This window comes from Aulostomus chinensis, chromosome 1 (assembly GCF_037954235.1).
Source record: "Aulostomus chinensis isolate RoL2024-O1b breed Wild chromosome 1, RoL_Achi_v1.0, whole genome shotgun sequence".
Classification (NCBI taxonomy): Eukaryota; Metazoa; Chordata; class Actinopteri; order Syngnathiformes; family Aulostomidae; genus Aulostomus; species Aulostomus chinensis.
In genome coordinates this window covers 41,439,694-41,459,745 of record NC_141320.1, presented here as the reverse complement: position 1 = coordinate 41,459,745, position 20,052 = coordinate 41,439,694, and the positions used below count along the sequence as shown (strand labels likewise).

The 20,052-nt window shown below is 45.7% G+C and overlaps 3 non-coding genes across 3 annotated transcripts; all 3 read left to right on the top strand.

The window, feature by feature from the left end:
- The first annotated feature begins 343 nt into the window (after positions 1-343).
- Positions 344-415, top strand: trnah-gug (transfer RNA histidin (anticodon GUG)). Its single transcript has one exon. It is a non-coding gene; the product is annotated as a tRNA-His (tRNA).
- Positions 416-16,233: 15,818 nt separating this feature from the next.
- On the top strand, positions 16,234-16,307 carry trnan-guu (transfer RNA asparagine (anticodon GUU)). Its single transcript has one exon. It is a non-coding gene; the product is annotated as a tRNA-Asn (tRNA).
- A 2,169-nt stretch (positions 16,308-18,476) lies between these two features.
- On the top strand, positions 18,477-18,549 carry trnah-aug (transfer RNA histidin (anticodon AUG)). Its single transcript has one exon. It is a non-coding gene; the product is annotated as a tRNA-His (tRNA).
- The last annotated feature ends 1,503 nt before the right edge of the window (positions 18,550-20,052 follow it).

Below are 20,052 nucleotides of genomic sequence, written 5' to 3'. Positions count from 1 at the left end.
TCTTTCCCCTCATTTAGTCCTTGACATGATCCATGCTCTACAGCTCTGCGGGTGGAATGAAGACCTGCGTCTGCTCTGCCTGTGCCGTCCTTCGTCTCAACCTAAATTGTTTGACCCACCTTTATAATGCTGCAGACAACACAACCAAACTGGCCCCGATCAGGATTTGACAGGCCGAAACATGCCCTAAAAACACCAAGAATAATATCCACCACCTTCTGAACGGGGCCTGGTCCGTCTCCTGCATCAGGGGCCGCCGCAGTCGCGCATCAGTTGTTCAACAGCTGTTCGCCGCAACACTCAGTGAGACAAAGACATCGAAGCTCAAACTGCTGTTGAGGAAGCCGTGATCGTATAGTGGTTAGTACTCTGCGTTGTGGCCGCAGCAACCCCGGTTCGAATCCGGGTCACGGCAGCATGAGATAAATTTCTTTGTGTGTATTGATGGACACAAGCCAAGCAGAAATTTCCCACAATGCAATAGGGCAGTGTTTGGTCAGTCTGAAAATGATGTCATATTATTGTGTCATCACTTGACCAGACCCAAAAGTAGGCTCAGGTATCAGTTTCTTCTCAATGCTAATGTCTGCTAGCTTAGTCTGCTACTTTGATGGCTCTGCCTGCTCAAAGGTCCAGACCCAAAAGTAGACTCAGGTATCAGTTTCTTCTCAATGCTAACGTCTGCTAGCTTAGTCTGCTACTTTGATGGCTCTGTCTGCTCAAAGGTCCAGACCCCTGGATGTGGTGGTTCCTACCTGAACATAGATTCTGTCAGCTCATGTTGTTAAATCAACTCACCAGGAACACCAGTAGATTTCAATGGACTGACAATGAGTCTCATTGAATGGTAAACATGTCAAATATGAAGTCATCACCTGAGGAGGTCTGCTGCTGGAATGAAGCTCCAGATATTCACAAGATATTCTAGATCTTAAAATAAAGCATTTTTATATTTGATTTCTTATTCATTCAGGTCATCCAGTCATGTGACTGAAGTCATCCAGTCATGTCAGTGATGTCACTTGGCAGGACTGTCATTGCCGTCTCATTCTAGAAAAGAATCCAGACTCCACATACAAGATGGTTGATGTTTTCTTGACTTGATGCTCTGACTGTCAAGTTAGATGACAGCTTCTTCTGCTGCTGCATCTGAGTGGCTAGGATTGGAGGTTTTACCTCCGAAGGTTGTTTGGTTCCAGGGGAAACTTCAAAATTCCAGTCCCCAAACTGGGCTGTTCTGAAACTCTTCTCCTGAATCACTCCTGAGTTCTTGTTAAGAGCTGGAAATGAGCTGCAGCAAGAACAAATACCAGTGCCAACCAGATCAACTTCATGGCTGTTTTTGTAGTGATTTGGTTCTAAACAAATAAAACTGACTTGACTTGATTTGGTGCCTCATGAGGAGAAAATTTGGGCACAAATGTTGGACAAGAGTGTTTGTGGAGGGTGTTTTTTTGTTGTTGTTGCAGTGTTGTAAGTCACTGTAACTGCAGCTAAATGATTGAACTTTCTCCAAATGTCCTCAAGATGGTTTCCAATGACATCAGTTGTCACAAGAGGAAGTCTGCATGTAAACACACTCAGGTGTGCCCAGCTATTCTTATGAGAACATTCGATCAACTTCATTCTATGTGCAGCCTAACCTTAATCTTAATCTTAATCTTAACCAACTGAATCTTAATCTTTATTTGAAACTAAACTCAATCCAGACCTTCACTCTGAAAGAACTCACAAACTGCATTGCGCTGCATCAGGGCCGGTCTTTGGTCCCCATGAGGACGAGGACTCCTGATCAGTGTTGATGATGGAAATGGTCTCCAACACAATAAAACAAGAAATACACACACGTGTAAACACACACAGTGACCCCGCATGTCATTTTTGCCCAACTTAAATTTTCATTCATTACCCAGAGCCTCTCAAAAGCCCTGAAGAAAAATTGAATATTTGGAGTTTGAAAGCCATAAATCACATCCATATCATCTCGTCCATCTCAGTCTGATCTCATCTTTGTTTGTTGTTTTTTTAAAGAGGGACAAATTGGTACTTGGTTAAAAAATCACTCTGGGAAAATGATCCTGCTTTCAGGGAGGTCTTTGGTGAGTTTGCTAACAATGCAGAGAACCATGACGGTACCAAGCACAAGGCTGCTGCCCTCTGCATCACAGCTACACTTTGGAGTCTGTTTGAACTGAATGTGAAGGGTCTGACATCATCACACCAGTACGACAACAAGTGACCGTGAAACAAAGAAAACCTTCACTGATGAGTCCATGGATCTCATTGATCTGTGCCATTTCCTGATCTTCAGGTTCTGTCTTTGATTTCTTTCTTTGATCTCTAAATTCTGTGCTTTGGTTTCCTTGGTCAGTCTTTGAATTCTGGTTCATAATAAAAAAGAACTCCCAGCATATTTCTGCAGACCATTGATAGGGATTTTACCAACTGCACCATAGCAACCCTCTTGCTGTCTGCTGTTATGCCATTGAAAAGTAAGACAGCCTGGCAGTCAACAAACTGGGCTCAACAGAAGAATGTCAACTAAAGATGGATTAAAGACCAGGAGGAAATGTAACCAACCTACAAAGATGGAGGGGAATTGAGACCCACATGTTTGCCATCCTTGATGAACTGTCCACTGGTGCAGGGGATGAGGTCATGGCCATGATCTGGGAGCCAGTCCTGGATGTTAAATGCCCTGATGATGGACAGTGCAGTGGCAAAATGTCCGGTCCACTGACTGAACTCTGCCACAAATGAGGAACAACAGTCAGCAAGGAGTAGAAACGAAGAGGAGAAATGGAGAGAACAGAAAGAATGAGAGATCATGGAGGAAAGAGGCTGATATTTGCAAGTGTCCTGAGTACAACACAGCAATCTAGAGAAACCATGACCTGGATTACTGAGGACCTCCACTGGCAGTTCATTTCTGTTGATCATAGGGCCATGCTGGGTGAAGCAGGAATGAATCCTGGGACTGAGGTTGTGGAGCAATGGTCACCTTTCCTGCTGAAACTGTCAATTCTTCTGCTTGGTTCTCTCCACAAAACCAGTCCCTTAACGGAGCTCAAACCCCAGTTACAGCTGTGAGAGCCCAGAATCGGACACACTGGACCATCAGGAACAGCTTTGTGCTTTCAAACAACAGAGACGACACTCAAGGACTCAGGGAACGCAGGAATCTCTGGCCTCAGCTGACATGTTGAATTTCAGCAACACTTCATGATGCTGAGTTTCGCAAACCAATGAGAAGATGAAGGAGGCCGTCAACTCCTTCAAGCTCAACATCTCCACTGCTTTACCCAGGAGGTCAGGAGGTCCAAGCAGAACCTGCACCCCCCACCTCTGATGTTTACTCCACACAGAGATGAGGGGTCAGTTCAGAAGAGTGAGCTGGAGTCTGGGCAAGTCTTTTCATTCAGTCCCTGGTTGAAACAATTGTCTCCACCAACTTCAGTATGGGTCTGGACCTGCACAGGTTCCAATTCCTGTCTTGGTCCCAAGGGTTTGTTGAACCAGAGAAGCTTCAAGTGGTGACGCTCATTAAACCATGCATGAAGGTCAACCTGCATTATCTGCTGTGCTCATTAGCAGGGACTTAGCTCCAATGGTAGAGTGCTAGCTTAGCATGTGAGAGGTAGAGGGATCCATGCCGTCCTTCTGAGAATACTTTAACTTGTTCTGTTGATCAGAGGAGCTGCTGGGTGATGAATGCTGATGTTTGTCCACTGGTGTGATAAAGTGTCCCCTGTTACTGAGATGTGGATGAACACCTGCTCAGGTCAAAGCTGCAATCAAACCAGGGACTCTGAACCACACAGTGAAGGAGTTTGTCATCAAGATTTATGGCAGCTTTGAAACTTCCCACCATCTCCTGAATGTGGAGCAACTTGTCCTGCCAAAACTGTCCCCTCTTCCATTCTTAATAACACCTGTCCTGACTGGCAATCAAGCTAGGCTGCAGCGGTGAAAGCACTGAATGCAGCCAGGATACACAATGACTCAAGCAACACAGGAATCTGTTGACTCAGCTGGAGAAGCAGAGGGTCCACCAAGACCAGCAGACACCTTCATTCTTGATTCTTGATTTCAAGGGCAGCCCCTTGAGATGCACCATCTCATTTTGGAGGGGGTCCTGACAAATAATGACCAACAATACAACAATAATAAAAGTAGATTCTATTTTCAACACAAGGACACACACATCATACACCCAGGTACAGGCCAACAATGTTCCCCAAAGCCCCCCCCCCCCCCCCCCCATCCAGTATTCTACAAAGTATGATCAGAGATCCCACTGCAGAATAAGAGTGGGCCTGTGTTCACATACTCATACATTTAAACACCCATCTAAATAAATACTGCTTCCATGCACCATTAAAGTACACAATGCATATTCATACACAAATATCCACATATTTACAGTACAGAGAACAAACAAGAACAAGTAGAGAGTGAATCCTGGAGAGAAAAGGGGAGGTGCATCAGAAACAAGAGCAGATGTTTGAAAATGCTTGATGATTTGAAGATGAGAAAGGAAGAGAGAGACCCAAGTGAGGAGGAAAGGTTGTTCCAATCTGATGGAGCTTTACATACAACCGGTCAAAGCAGGAGGCCATCCCCACTGATCCTGGATCTGCTCGACCTTCCTGCCTGTTAAAAGGAAGGTGTTCATCACCACTGTTGCAGGATGTGCTGCTGATGGAGAATTGTTGGGTGTAGATTCATTGAAGCAGTTTGGTGCTGGACCTGCTCTACTAGTAAAGAGTCATGAGAGAACTTTGTTGTGATTTGGTTCTAACAAATAAAAATGACTTGACTTGATTTGGTGCCTCATGAGGAGAAAATTTGGGCACAAAAGTTGGACAAGAGTGTTTGTGGAGGTTGTGGATCAAAGTTCTATTTATATCCAACACATAGAATCAAACAATGTGAAGCAGGCTAATGAACAATAAATCAAATATAAAAATGCTATATTTTAAGATCTAGAATATCTTGTGAATAGCTGGAGCTTCATTCCAGCAGCAGACCTCCTCAGGTGATGACTTCATATTTGACATGTTTACCATTCAATGAGACTCATTGTCAGTCCATTGAAATCTACTGGTGTTCCTGGTGAGTTGATTTAACAACATGAGCTGACAGAATCTACGTTCAGGTAGGAACCACCACATCCAGGGGTCTGGACCTTTGAGCAGGCAGAGCCATCAAAGTAGCAGACTAAGCTAGCAGACGTTAGCATTGAGAAGAAACTGATACCTGAGTCTACTTTTGGGTCTGGTCAAGTGATGACACAATAATATGACATCATTGTCAGACTGACGCCTGCTCAACACTGACCAAACACTGCCCTATTTCATCGTGGGAAATTTCTGCGTGGCTTGTGTCCATCAATACACACAAAGAAATTTATCTCATGCTGCCGTGACGCGGATTCGAACCGGGGTTGCTGCGGCCACAACACAGAGTACTAACCACTCTAGGATCAGGGCCTCCTCAACAGCAGCGTGAGCTTCTATGTCTTTGTCTCATTGAGTGTTGCGGCGAACAGCTGATGAACAGCTGATGGGCGACTGCGGCGGCCCCTGATGCAGGAGACGGGCCAGGACCCGTTCAGAAGGTGGTGAATATTATTCTTGGTGTTCTTAGGGCATGTTCCCACCCATCTTCACGTGGGTGACAAAAATGGATTTTTTGTAAAGATTTCGGCGCGAGTTCGGCCTGTCAAATCCTGATCGGGGCCAGTTTGGTTGTGTTGTCTGCAGCGCCTGGCGCGCTCAGCGGGAGCGAGTCCGATCATTATAAAGGTGGGTCAAACAATTTAGGTTGAGACGAAGGACGGCACGGGCAGAGCAGACGCAGGTCTTCATTCCACCCGCAGAGCTGTAGAGCATGGATCATGTCAAGGACTAAATGAGGGGAAAGAGAGCAGGAGAGCAGGGCAGAGACAAAGACAGAGAATGCTCTCATAAAACAAGGACTGTTCAGTCAATGGTAGAGCAGAGTGGAGCAGAGGAAGCGTGCTGGGCCCATAACCCAGAGGTCGATGGATCGAAACCATCCTCTGCTAGAAGACGAAAAATAAAATGAACCAGTGTCTTTAGAAATGTGTGTCTGTTAAAAAGAGGTTCATAAGGATTTTGTCTTCCTCCACAATCACCAACCATTGTGAGAGTTAACAACAGTCCACTTTCTGACTGAAGCAAAAGTAGACTTCAAAAGGTTTTTCTGATTCAACATAGCAGCTAAATTTCCATTTCCATTTCCTGAACAGGACAGGTTAAAAAAAAGGGAATGTCATGACTTCCTCTGTATATTAGAATATGAACGACTAAAAATGTTCATGCCCAGTTTAAAGTTAGAATTAAACTGAAAATACCAAAATCTCCCCTCTTCAATCCTGTCACTCAGTGTTGTAAACTGTTTCAAACAAATTCTACTGTTCAACAGTTCGAGTGTTTCTAATGAAGCTGAATGTTCTCCTCTACTTTCCTCAGTTGTGTTTTTTTCATGTCCTCCTGAGATCAAAGACAGAATTCCAGGTACAAATAAAGACACTATCAAAGCCCCCCTGATGACATCATCATCAATTCTGTCTTTGATCTGGAGGCTCTTGCTTTAATCTTGGCTTTGATCTGACTAATGTTTCCTGACAGGTTGCTGTTTCCACTCCAGAGCAACCAGTAGTTGATCCTATCAGACCAGTCTGATGAACGTAGCTTTTCACTGTCAGTGGAATCACTGGGAAAAGAAACTCCTCCTGTCAGATGAAGGCTTCACTGTGTTGAGGAGGGTTTGTTCAGATGATTCTGGAAGAATAAATCAAAACCTCATCATTGAACTTGAACATTAATCACTGATGACTGTTTTAACTGAACCTACTGGATACTGTGGTGCCTGATGAGGAGACAACTTGGGTACAAAGTTGAAGAAGAGGGTTTTTGGAGAGGAGATTTAGATGAGATGGTTTCCAAATCAAATCGGTTGTCACAAGGGAAAGTCTGCATGGAAACACACACACACACACACACACACACACACACACACACACACACACACACACACACACACAGAGTCCTACTGACTAACCCATGTTTTTCTTCACTTAAACCACCACTGGAGTATTGAAAGAGATTGCATGAGACACCTTCAACTTACATTAAAAACCCCTGACTGCCTTTAATTCCCTCCTGGCTGCAGGAAATTAGACAGACCAGCCCCTAGAGCGGGGCTGCACGGTGGTGCAGTGGTCAGCACTGTGCCCTCACAGCAAGAAGGTTCCGGGTTCAGGTCCTGGCTCGGGCGTGGGATCTTTCTGTGTGGAGTTTGCATGTTCTCCCCGGGCCTGCGTGGGTTCTCTCCAGGTACTCCGGCTTCCTCCCACTGTCCAAAGACATGGACATTAGGGGACTAGGCTGATTGATACTCTAAATTGACCGTAGGCGTGAGCGTGAATGGTTGTTCGTCTGTGTGTTGGACCTGCGATGGACTGGTGACCTGTCCAGGGTGAACCCCGCCTCTCGCCCGTAGATGCTGGGATAGGCTCCAGCCCCCCCCCCCCCCCCCCCGTGACCCTTACTAGTAAGGAATAAGCAGAAGATGACGATGGATGGCCCATAGAGTGGAGGTGAGACCACAACCATGCTCTACAATCAATATTTACATCAAACCAGCAACAACTTAACCTGACTAAATATATACATGATTCATGTACATGTAATTAATAAAAGATGATCAACTGTTTTTTAATATAACATTAATTGTTTAACATGAAACGACTGACTTTTTTAAGAAGAAAAAAAGAAAGAGAACCTGCATCATCCCAGCCATGAAGACCTCAACATGGTTGAAGAGAAAGTCTTGGGGTGGATTCTTGTGTTTTGCAGCATCCTTGATGAGTCTGCATAGAAACATTGGTGTTGTGGACCCACATCCACCAGGAGTGGAGCTCAACCAAGAAGAGCAAGAGGAGAATGTTTGTGGAGGAGCTGGGAAGTTCCCTGGTCAAGCCACACACTGAGGGAAGGGAACGGACGCCCCGAGACCCAGACGCTGCAGCCTTGCTCAGACACCTGCAGAGCTCAGCAGCACTCCATCCATGCCATCAGCAACACAGAGAGCATCCACACCAGCGTCCTCCTCAGCAGCCCTGCCTCAACACCAACCAGAACAGCCACAGCCACAACCCCCTCAGGACCTGGTTCAAGACGAAAGAGGGTCAGGACTGCCCAAGCAGTCAGGACAGCAGGACAAACGGATGGTGCTTCAACTGCAGGAACATCTCTGCAGAGAACACACAGAAGTGTCACACATGCATCTGAACACACACACACACACACACACACACATACACACACACACACACACACACACACACACACAGGCACATACACACACACACATACACACACACACAGGCACATACACACACACACAGGCACATACACACACATACACACACACACACACACACACACACACACACACACACACACACATGCATGTTCTTACACACAGAGACTTTTCCTCTGTTTTTGTTTTTTACTGGTTTTGAACCAGTAAGTGGTTTCTGATGGTTTGATTTGCTTGACTGGTTGTTGTTTGTTGACCTTCCAAATCCACATTTTGGGTTCTGGCTTGTTCTGCTTTTCATTTTGTGTTTGTATCAAAGTTCTGTTGCTGAAAAAGAGACTTTTTTCTCTTTTTCTTGAAGTAAATTTATGAGGTTCTAAACTGACCATAACACCATGGATGTTCCAATAGTTAATGATATTAAAATGAATACTAAATCAAACCAGTCCATGTCAGAGATGTGTTCTAACACCCTCAGTAACGGTCAGGAAACACAACAACCTTTGGTTCATTTCTAGGATTTTCTTGAGGTTCATTTTACCATTTTTTTAACTGAAATCGAGGGTTTAGTGACTAAAAAAATGTCCAGAGGCCCACAACTAAATTTTCAAACAAATATTTCCATGGATAAGGAAGCCTAACAAGGAAACAAGAGATGGAAACAACTTGGAGGATAGAAAATTGTTTTAGTTTATTTGACAGCTGATTGAAGACGTGGGTCAAAACTGACCGTTACCATGGAGATGGGAACAGGAAGCTGACACAAGAGGAAGGTTCCAGCTCTGAAAAAGGAGTTTGATCAAAATCTTGAACTGCCAGTAGAAATGTCCTTTTGTATGTTGACCTTTGTTGACAGAAGTCACTTTAGCTTGGCAGTGAAAAGAATGGCTGCTAGCTTGACAAAGAACTGCACAAACCAGGTTCAAGCTGGACTTTGGACCCTGGTATCTGCAACGACTCCATCAACTCCTAATCTAGCAGCTCTGCTGGGTCCAACTATTTTACAGAACATTTGACAGACCTGTGGAGCAGTGAGGACAGACATGAGTTGATCACATGATCCACTGAAGCGCCATTTTACCCTGGTACTGAGGTCACCAATATGAGCTGGAGTTGGGAATCTTGAACTGAACCTGGTATCACAGCGACACCTACTGCTGCAAAATGGAACAGCAACACTGAACCCAAGTACAGGATTGGAGGGAGACTGATGGTCGCTGTTTGGGTTTTTGAAGAACAAGGAGGGCGTGGCTTCAAGCTGGATTCTCAGAGACTATTTCACCAACCTCCACATTGGAATCTACACTGTCATCCAGTCATGTGACTGAAGTCATCCAGTCACGTGACTGAAGTCATCCAGTCATGTGACTGAAAACTCCCCCCAAAAAATCTATCTCCTCCTAAACCGTAAATGCCAGGGCTTCCAAACTTTCACACATTACTCTCCAACTGTGCTCTTCAAAAATCTTTAAAGGCTAATATACTACGCGCTCGGTTTGGATTTTATGAGCCGTCAAAGTGGGGGAGACACTTTTCGCCTTACAATGGAAGTCTATGGGGAGAGCCTGTCCTCTCAGGGTACATACTGTCAAACAAATGCTTCTCACGTCTACACCATACATTCCACAGCTTTTAAAAACACACCACTGTATTCCTGACAAAAATCCCTACAAAAATATGGTATTTTGTGTGACTTTTGACCAACGTATGCCGACTTATTCAGCTTTTACACACTACATTTCTCTGAATCCTCCACTCTCTCCACTCTAGCACAGATCAGACACAGTGCAGCGGGGGAAGGGTTCTTAATGGGCCAGCTGGCAGCTCTGCTCTCAGCTCTGCTCTCAGCTCTGACACAGCTGGCAGAGAGCGAGCAGAGAAGGGAGGGGTTCTTAAAGGGCCAGCTGGCAGCTCTGCTCTCAGCTCTGCTCTCAGCTCTGACAGAGATGGCAGAGAGCGAGCAGAGAAGGGAGGGGCTCTTAAAGGGCCGGCTCTCAGCTCTGCACTCACACTGTGCAGCGCACTGAGGCTCGTATCTCCTAAACTACAAGGCCTAGGGATTTGCCGATTACACCGTTGGATTCGGGCCGGTGTCAAGGACGCGGCCGTAGGCCGCACGGGGGCTCAGGCCCTAACAACGCTGCTTGCAGCTTTAATATTTAACCCTGTGTTTTCTCCTGTTCGTCCTGGTTCCATTAAGTTTTGTGACGTTTAGTTTATGTCTGATTCGCTTTCTCCCATCGTCAGTCTCCCATCGTCCAGTCTCCCATCGTCCAGTCTCCCCACCATAATCAATAAACCTCTTTTGTGCACTGCCCTACACTGTCTGCAATTGGGTCTCCATCATTCCCTCACCATCCTCAACCCCCAAACCCTGACAACTTCTTGCCCCAACGCCAGGGACGACACATCTGCGAATGCTGACTCCAGGACAGGGAGACGATCTCCAGAGCTCTGGATTCTTTTCTGTTGATCTGAATAAATTCTTTTGAACCAACTAGAAGGTGTCCTCTCCAGATTTTGAACAGCGCAGTACAGACTCTGTGGGTCCTGATTGATTAATGATGACTTGGTGAAAAATTCCTACACGAGCAAAAATAACAGGGTCTTTGCCCCGGAGATACCCCGAGGTAGAAGTGGGACAAAGTGAGAGTGCAGAGGGGAGAGTCGAAGCTTGAAGCGCCCCTCCCCCGCTGACGTAAAGTGAGAGCACAGAGGGGAGAGTTGAGGCTTGAAGCGCCCCTCCCCCGCTGACGTAAAGAGAGAGTGCAGAGGGGAGAGTCAAGGCTTGAAGCGCCCCTCCCCCGCTGACGTAAAGAGAGAGTGCAGAGGGGAGAGTCGAGGCTTGAAGCGCCCCTCCCCCGCTGACGTAAAGTGAGAGCGCAGAGGGGAGAGTCGAGGCTTGAAGCGCCCCTCCCCGGCTGACGTAAAGTGAGAGTGCAGAGGGGAGAGTCGAGGCTTGAAGCGCCCCTCCCCCTCTGACGTAAAGTGAGAGCGCAGAGGGGAGAGTCGAGGCTTGAAGCGCCCCTCCCCCTCTGACGTAAAGTGAGAGTGCAGAGGGGAGAGTTGAGGCTTGAAGCGCCCCTCCCCCGCTGACGTAAAGTGAGAGCGCAGAGGGGAGAGTCGAGGCTTGAAGCGCCCCTCCCCCGCTGACGTGAAGTGAGAGCGCAGAGGGGAGAGTCGAGGCTCGAAGCGCCCCTCCCCCGCTGCTCCCTCCCCCTATGTCAGAGGGGAGAGTTGAGGCTTGAAGCGCCCCTCCCCCGCTGACGTAAAGTGAGAGTGCAGAGGGGAGAGTCGAGGCTTGAAGCGCCCCTCCCCCGCTGCTCCCTCCCCCTATGTCAGAGGGGAGAGTTGAGGCTTGAAGCGCCCCTCCCCCGCTGACGTAAAGTGAGAGTGCAGAGGGGAGAGTCGAGGCTTGAAGCGCCCCTCCCCCGCTGCTCCCTCCCCCTATGTCAGAGGGGAGAGTTGAGGCTTGAAGCGCCCCTCCCCCGCTGACGTAAAGTGAGAGCGCAGAGGGGAGAGTCGAGGCTTGAAGCGCCCCTCCCCCGCTGCTCCCTCCCCCTATGTCAGAGGGGAGAGTCGAGGCTTGAAGCGCCCCTCCCCCTCTGACGTAAAGTGAGAGCGCAGAGGGGAGAGTCGAGGCTTGAAGCGCCCCTCCCCCGCTGCTCCCTCCCCCTATGTCAGAGGGGAGAGTCGAGGCTTGAAGCGCCCCTCCCCCGCTGACGTAAAGTGAGAGCACAGAGGGGAGAGTCGAGGCTTGAAGCGCCCCTCCCCCGCTGACGTAAAGAGAGAGCGCAGAGGGGAGAGTTGAGGCTTGAAGCGCCCCTCCCCCGCTGCTCTCTCCCCCTCTGTCAGAGGGGAGAGCAGAGCAGGTTTTTAGAGTTTTTCATGTGAAAAAGTGTCCTAAACCCCAGATGTTGTCCAACAGTGGAATGTACCATCATCATTTTGTAGGGATTTGTGTCAGGAATTCAGTGGTGTGTTTTTTGAAGGTGTGGGAGTTTTAGTTTGGATGTGACCAGCCTGTTTTTGACAGTCTGGACCAGGAGGGGAGACAGCCTGGACCAGGAGGGGAAACAGTCTGGACCAGGAGAGGAGACAGTCTGGACCAGGAGGGGAGACAGTCTGGACCAGGAGGGGAGACAGTCTGGACCAGGAGGGGAGACAGCCTCCCCGTGCACTTCCATTGGAGCTGACAGTTCCCAGACAGCAACACTGCAGCAGATCTGCTCCAGACCGTGGATGAGATTTGGTACAGACCGTTTGCCAGATCTGCACCGGGGTCTTTATTCACAACGGCCCAATACCGGCAACAATATAGATTACTGATCTGGAATGGACTTGGGCCGGTTGTGGCCCAGTACAGTTAAAAACTCAATGACATTTGGTTCAGATCTGGCACAGAGCCATGATTCACATCTTACATCTGGGCCAAATGTGTACTCAGACAGCACAAAGAAATGCACAAATTGTCTTCAAGAATATTTATTCTTCAGTTCACATTGAAATCATTCACTGGTCTCTTTGTCAGCACAACATTCTTTTGGGCTTTTCAAAATAAAATCATTCAAACTTTGTTGTAAACTGTAGTCTTCAAAAATATTTAGGCTTATTCTTCTATTAACATTTGAAACACACTCTGCTCTCCTTGTCAGCACAACTGAGCTTTGATTTTGTTTTTCAAAATAAAATAATTTTAATTTTCTATTACAAAGTGCAGTTTTCAAAAACATTCAGGCATCTTGTTTGGTTCACATTTAAAACACACACTGCTCTCTTTGTCAGCACAACTTTTTATTTTGGCTTTTCAAAACAAAATTATTCCAATTTTGTTTCAAAATACAATCTTCAAAAAATATATATATTTCTGGGACACATCATCATTGTCATAACAACCTTTGGCCTACAGTCAAAAAGATGTCCTGATCCATTCACGTGATCAGAAATCGGGGCCAACCATGTGATTTTTTGAATGATCAGAATCAGGTGAACTTGATCTGATGGAGGACCAGACGTCCTCTTTTACCTGGACATGTCTGTTGGAATCTCAAACTTTCAGCACCGTGCGCAGTCAGGAGCGGCACCTGAGGTCACAGACAGACAGAGCACCACAGCGGCCCAATCACAGCCCTCCAGCACGCGTGATGATCTTTGGAGAGGGGGCTGGGGGGGGGAGGGTTACTGTTGAGACTCGGCAGGTACCCCTTCTCTGTCTGGAGCAGGGGAGCCGCCGCACGGAGCGCTGTCAAGAGCGTACGGGCCATGAGAGCAGCCACACAGAGCGAGGGGTCTCAGTTCAAGCATATTTTGGTGACATTGTTTGATGTCATGACTCTCAGTTACTTTAGCAGGACCATCGTGACATGAAATCTTCCTCATCATCCCATATCGACCCTCAACCCCTCACACAGAACCAGGAGCCCTCAACTGAAGGAACCTTTAAAACTGAGAAGTTGGACAGAAAGCAGTATTTTGGTGGAATGAACCTTTAAAACTATAAATTAGAAAGTATTTTGGTGGAACGAACCTTTAAAACTATAAATTAGAAAGAATTTTGGTGTAACGAACCTTTAAAACTATGAATTAGAAAATATTTTGGTGGAACGAACCTTTAAAACTATAAATTAGAAAGAATTTTGGTGTAACGAACCTTTAAAACTATGAATTAGAAAATATTTTGGTGGAACGAACCTTTAAAACTATAAATTAGAAAGTATTTTGGTGGAATGAACCTTTAAAACTATAAATTAGAAAGAATTTTGGTGTAACGAACCTTTAAAACAATGAATTAGAAAATATTTTGGTGGAACGAACCTTTAAAACTATAAATTAGAAAGTATTTTGGTGGAACGAACCTTTAAAACTATAAATTAGAAAGTATTTTGGTGGAACGAACCTTTAAAACTATAAATTAGAAAGAATTTTGGTGGAACGAACCTTTAAAACTATAAATTTGAAAGTATTTGGTGGAATGAACCTTTAAAACTATAAATTAGAAAGAATTTTGGTGGAACGAACCTTTAAAACTATAAATTAGAAAGTATTTGGTGGAATGAACCTTTAAAACTATAAATTAGAAAGTATTTGGTGGAATGAACCTTTAAAACTATAAATAAGAAAGTATTTTGGTGGAACGAACCTTTAAAACTATAGATTAGAAAGTATTTTGGTGGAACAAACCTTTAAAACTATAAATTAGAAAGTATTTTGGTGGAATGAACCTTTAAAACTATAGATTAGAAAGTATTTGGTGGAATGAACCTTTAAAACTATAGATTAGAAAGTATTTTGGTGGAACAAACCTTTAAAACTATAAATTAGAAAGTATTTTGGTGGAATGAACCTTTAAAACTATAGATTAGAAAGTATTTTGGTGGAATGAACCTTTAAAACTATAAATTAGAAAGTATTTTGGTGGAATTGGAATAAACCTTTTATACAGTAGTTAGAAATTAAAGGACAGGAAGTAGTATTTTGGTGGAATAAACCTTTAATACTACGAGGCAGTGAGCAGCCCACCCAGAAATCGTTTTGGTCGTTTCTGGCCACCCAGGTCTCTCTGTAACCAGAAACTTTTGCAACTGCTCGAGCTTGTAAATAGTGGTGTGCCTAGTAAATTCGATTGCGTCTTGGGTCTGTGTACGGCTCAGTCTTCCTTCGGTTAGCCGTGGAGGGAGGTGGTTGTGCTTACGGTACACGCCCCAAGGGTCTAAGTGAACGTAGATTCTCTGGGTGTACGGGTTACAGTGGGTGATAAGGAGTCCCGGTGTCTCCTGTAGGACGATGACAGAGGGAAGTCCAGTTTGGATTACCTCGTCGTTTCTGATAACTTGGACGTAGAGGAGGATGCCGGAGATCCAGCGGAGGTTCCTGGGGTCAGACCAGAGTCCACGAACCATTGCAGATAATCAGTATAGAAATGAAAATTTATCTGCTATGTTGAATCACAAAAAAATCTTATGAAGTCAACTTTTGCTTCCATCAGTTCACTTTCAATTCCACCCCTTTGTATCAGAAAAAAACCTCATTATATTTAATAATCAGGCTATTTTTTGTTCTTTTCATTTAGCAGAGGATGGTTTTGATCCATAAACCTCTGGGTTATGGGCCCAGCACGCTTCCTCTGCTCTACCATTTGTTGAACAGGCCTTGATTTAGGAGAGCAGGATTGTGACAAGAACAGGATTTTGAGTTTCAAATGTTTCCCAGTTTGGCTCTGCAGCAGGAGGTCTTGTAGAAACAGGGACTGACCTGACACCAGCTCCCTCTGGAACAATGGTTCATTCATTCATCGGTGCCAGGAGGCCTAAAAACACACAAAACACCAATTCAATCCAGGACCTTGGAGCCTAAACTGAAACTCCATCACACGGTGGCTCTGCTGGGGCTCCCACAGGTGAGTGAGGCTGAGCTCCAGTCTGCTCTGAGGAGGCAGCAGACATCTGCACCACTCAGAGGTTTGGTTGGTGGCTTTGACAAAATCCCAACAAACTAAAATCCTGTTGAATCAGGAAGTTCTAGTTGAACTCTCATCCACGTCACATGACCAAGAAAACCTCCTCTTTCATTCAGACCAGAACAGACAAACATAGAAACATTGTTTCAGCTTCTGATCAAACAATAACAAGTTCTTGATTGTTTGCCATGTTCTATTAATCAGACTGATGTTCTCTGGATGTTCTCGGAGGGGGGTCTGTTTCTGATGAAGCCTGTTTGGTCTGGGGGGGTTAAGATGGTGGGGCTGTTTCAGTTCTAGTGCTGAAGGCTTTCACCATGACAGTCAGACTCTCCTCTGTCCTTCATGGTCCCTCAAATGTGCAGTGTGGACCTCACACACTGAATTCAGCCTGAAAACTCTTCATGAAAAGCAGGTGCCTCAGAGTCTCTGTGGCGCAATCGGTCAGCGCGCTCGGCTGTTAACCGAGAGGCTGGTGGTTCGAGCCCACCCAGGGACGATGAACAGGCTCTACTGGTGCTTAGGAGTCGCTGTGTTAATGATCTGAATGTGGACAGACAGACTGACCCTCCACAGCAGACTCATGTCACAGATCTCTGGATGAGACGCTTCAGTGTTAAATTTAGTCGTTGTGTGTCATGCAGTGTTGAGGAGGCCTGCTGGCTGTGGGTAAAGTGGGGGCTCAGAGTTTGTGGAGTCGGCTCCGGAGTGAAGGGGGTCACTGTTTGGTTCTCAGATGCTACAGCTCAGGTTAGCGAGGTGGTGGAGAAACCAGTGAGAGCTCTGCCAGCTGGAGCCTCTTGGGTCCTGGGAGGCTTCACTCCTGGAGGTGGAAATGATGAGGAGTTTTAAAATCTGCTCCTCTTTCACGCTGACTTGTTTTGTTGGGTTCCCTCTTTCATTCATGTGTGATTTTAGTCTCAGCTCTCTAAACCTGAACGGAGCCAGAACCCATTTTAAAAGAGCTGCTCTTTTAAACTCCTGGAGATCAAGAGGATCCTGCCATGTTTGTCCAGGAGACCCACAGCACAACAGTCAGTGAATGGGGATGCAGGCAGGCTTTTAATGGGGGTCATTTGAAGTCCCAAGTCCAGTTGGAGCAGAGGGTGGAGTTTGATTCTCCAGGAGTTTTTGTTGTTGTTTTTTTACCAGTTTCTTTTGGTTTGGAGGAAATCATTCCAGGTGTATGAAAGAAGGTGAGAGCAACTTTGGAAAATGTTCAACTGGTGTTTTTAAATGTCTTTGCACCAACAAATGGTGGACAGGACAGCTTTGGAAACATTTTAATGCCACCGTTCAACAGTGAATCTGCTGGTTTCCTGTTTTTAGGAGCTGATGGGAGCTGCACAGAGAAGCTCTTTGAGACAGGAACCATTCAGAGCTCCACCCTGCTTCTTCCAGCAGGATCCACAGATCCACCAACACACCAGCTGTTTGATGTGTGGAGGCTTTTGACCAGGATTCCTAGACAGCACAGCTGGACTCACTCAACAGCTAACTTGTTAGCACCGACTAGACAGGAGCGCTTCTATGGTTTTACTCAGTGGTTCAATGTTTTTAAAGATGTCCCATTCAGCCTGTGGGTTTGAGTGATCACTCTTCAGTCTCCTGTTCTGTTTTATTAAAATATTCATTTAAAAGCTCCTGAGAGAGGGGGGGGGGGGGGGCAGAGAGGGGGGGGGGAGGGGGGGAGACAGAGAGAGAGAGGGAGAGAGGGGGGAGACAGAGAGAGAGAGGGAGAGGGGGGAGACAGAGAGAGAGGGGGGAGACAGAGAGAGAGAGGGAGAGAGGGGGGAGACAGAGAGAGAGAGGAAGGAGACAGAGAGGATCAAACTGATCTCAAAATTTACTTCAAAATTCTCTGATTCTAATCATTTGTACTCCTTGATAGATTCATCACTACAGTGTCATAGAGGGTCCATTACTATTGCAGTATATTAAAGAATATAAGAACAAGGTTACCATTCATGGAAATATAATATTTAATGTATTGCAGTATATTTTCAAAGATATAACACTTTAATTTTTTTAATAAGAGAGACTTTAATGTGAGACTTTAATGTCTGTGTTTGATCTCTGAACTCTGACTCTGATGTCATTGGTGCTGACTGAACTCTACCCCCTGACAGACTGAAGGCTCCTATTGGTGATGTCATCATAAATACATGAAGGTCTTGTTTCAATGTTATAACATTAAAGCTCATCTTAGTAAAACAATCAAGTTACCTGAACTAAATTCTTAAAAAAAAAGACTGTCACTGACTTAAATGAATCAAATCTACTTCAAAGTTCCTTCTGTGGTCATAAGTCAGCCATTTTAAGTGTACTTGTAGTTCCAGAACATTCCAAGAGGAGATGATATGAATCATTTTGTTGGATGAACTCTGTTCCTCTGCTTTGATGTTGGTGGACTGAGGGGAGTTTGCCTGAACCTGCTTGGACCTGCTGGCTCCTGCTCAGTCCCTCACTCAGCCTCACTCAGCCTCAGCAGCACCGCTCCACTGAGGACTGATTCAGGTTCCTAGCAACCAAATAGGAGGAGAGCTGAACCTTCTTGCTGGGAGGCCACAGTGCTGACCACTGCACCATTGTGTCCCCTGAAAATGCCACCATGTTGTTGGGATTTTCTGTAACAGCAAGCACACATGAACACAGCAGCTTCTTCACAGGGCTGGTGGCGCAATGGATAACGCGTCTGACTATGGATCAGAAGATTCTAGGTTCAACTCCTGGCCAGCTCGCTTTGAACTTTATACTGAGAAGATGAAGTGAGAACCAGTGATCAAAGTCACTGAAGTCCTCCCAGGTTTCCTCCTTGTCTGCTGGAAACATGAACACATGAATGATCCTGCTACCTCTCATGTTAAGCTGCACTTGACAGTGACAGCAGGAGAACAAAAATCCCAGTGTGTCATCAACATTTCCTGTCAATCAATGATAGAAGCTGTTGAGTTTCTGGATCAGAACAAGGAGAAAGGAGCCCCAATGAAAGAGTGATGGTTCTTGATTCTGATTTTCTTCTTCACTCCTACACCAGAGAGTGAAAGTGAGGGCTGGCTGGGAGCAACTGCCTGCTTCAGAGTGGGAGGAGCCTCAGGACTTTCCAGTGAGAGCTGCAAACTTCCACCAGCGCCCAGTGCCAGCAGGTCTTCATGATGGAGCTGAGAAGAACACAACAACACCAGAGCACTGGAGAGGAGCACAACACTTCTTTGCTTCCTGGCCACTCTCATGTCTGTCTGTCCATCTGGAGCTGGGGGGAGGAGCTTCACATGTTTGTTTGTTTTTTTAAAAAGGGATTGACATGACTTCCTCTTTATGTTAGAATATGAACTACTAAAAATGTTCATCCACAGTTTTAAGTTAGAATTAATTCAAAGTAGAAAACTCTCCCCTCTTCAATCCTGTCACTCAGTGTTGTAAACTGTTTCAAACAAATTCTACTGTTCAACAGTTCAAGTGTTTGTAATGAAGCTGAATGTTCGCCTCTTCTTTCCTCAATTGGGTTTCTTTCATGTCCTCCTGAGATCAAAGAAAGAATTCTAGCTACTGTCAAAGCCCTGATGACATCATCAGGAATTCTGACTTTGATCTGGAGACTCTTGCTTTAATCTGAATTTGATCTGACTAATGTTTTAGTTTAGGTTGCATGATACCGACCACCTCATTTCTCCTGATGGACTGGTGACCTGTCCAGGGTGAACCCTGCCTCTTGAACAATGTCACCTGCGATCGCCCCCCCCCCCCCCATGACCCTTAAAGGATAGAACAGAAAGTGGATGGAGGGATGGACTCAACACTGAAATCAGCTGATCTGATCCACATTCTAATGTTTCCTGTCCCTCTTTAGGAGTCAATGAGAATAGTAGTGTATATAATAATGTATATCCAACCTTGTAGTATCTTTCCAAGGCTTTTAGTATTTCTTCTTGTTTCTACTTGTAGTTTTAGTGTCTGGATCTTTTCTTTTGATGTCCTGCTGTCTGCTCTTTGCTTTTGGAGCTTCCTTCAACAACTACCAGGCCTCCTGGGTACTGTAGGAAACATGGTCAAGTTCTTCTGACTTCTCCAGGAACGTCCTGCTCTCATTGGTCTGTCTTCATTTTGACTCCTCCCACTGCTACAATGACCAGCCTTTATACTCTTGGTGACTGGGGCCCTGGTTGCTGCAGGCCTCAACACCAGCCTGTGGTTGAGAGCAGGGCAGAACAGAACTGACAGTATCTCCCATGCAGGACCTGGGT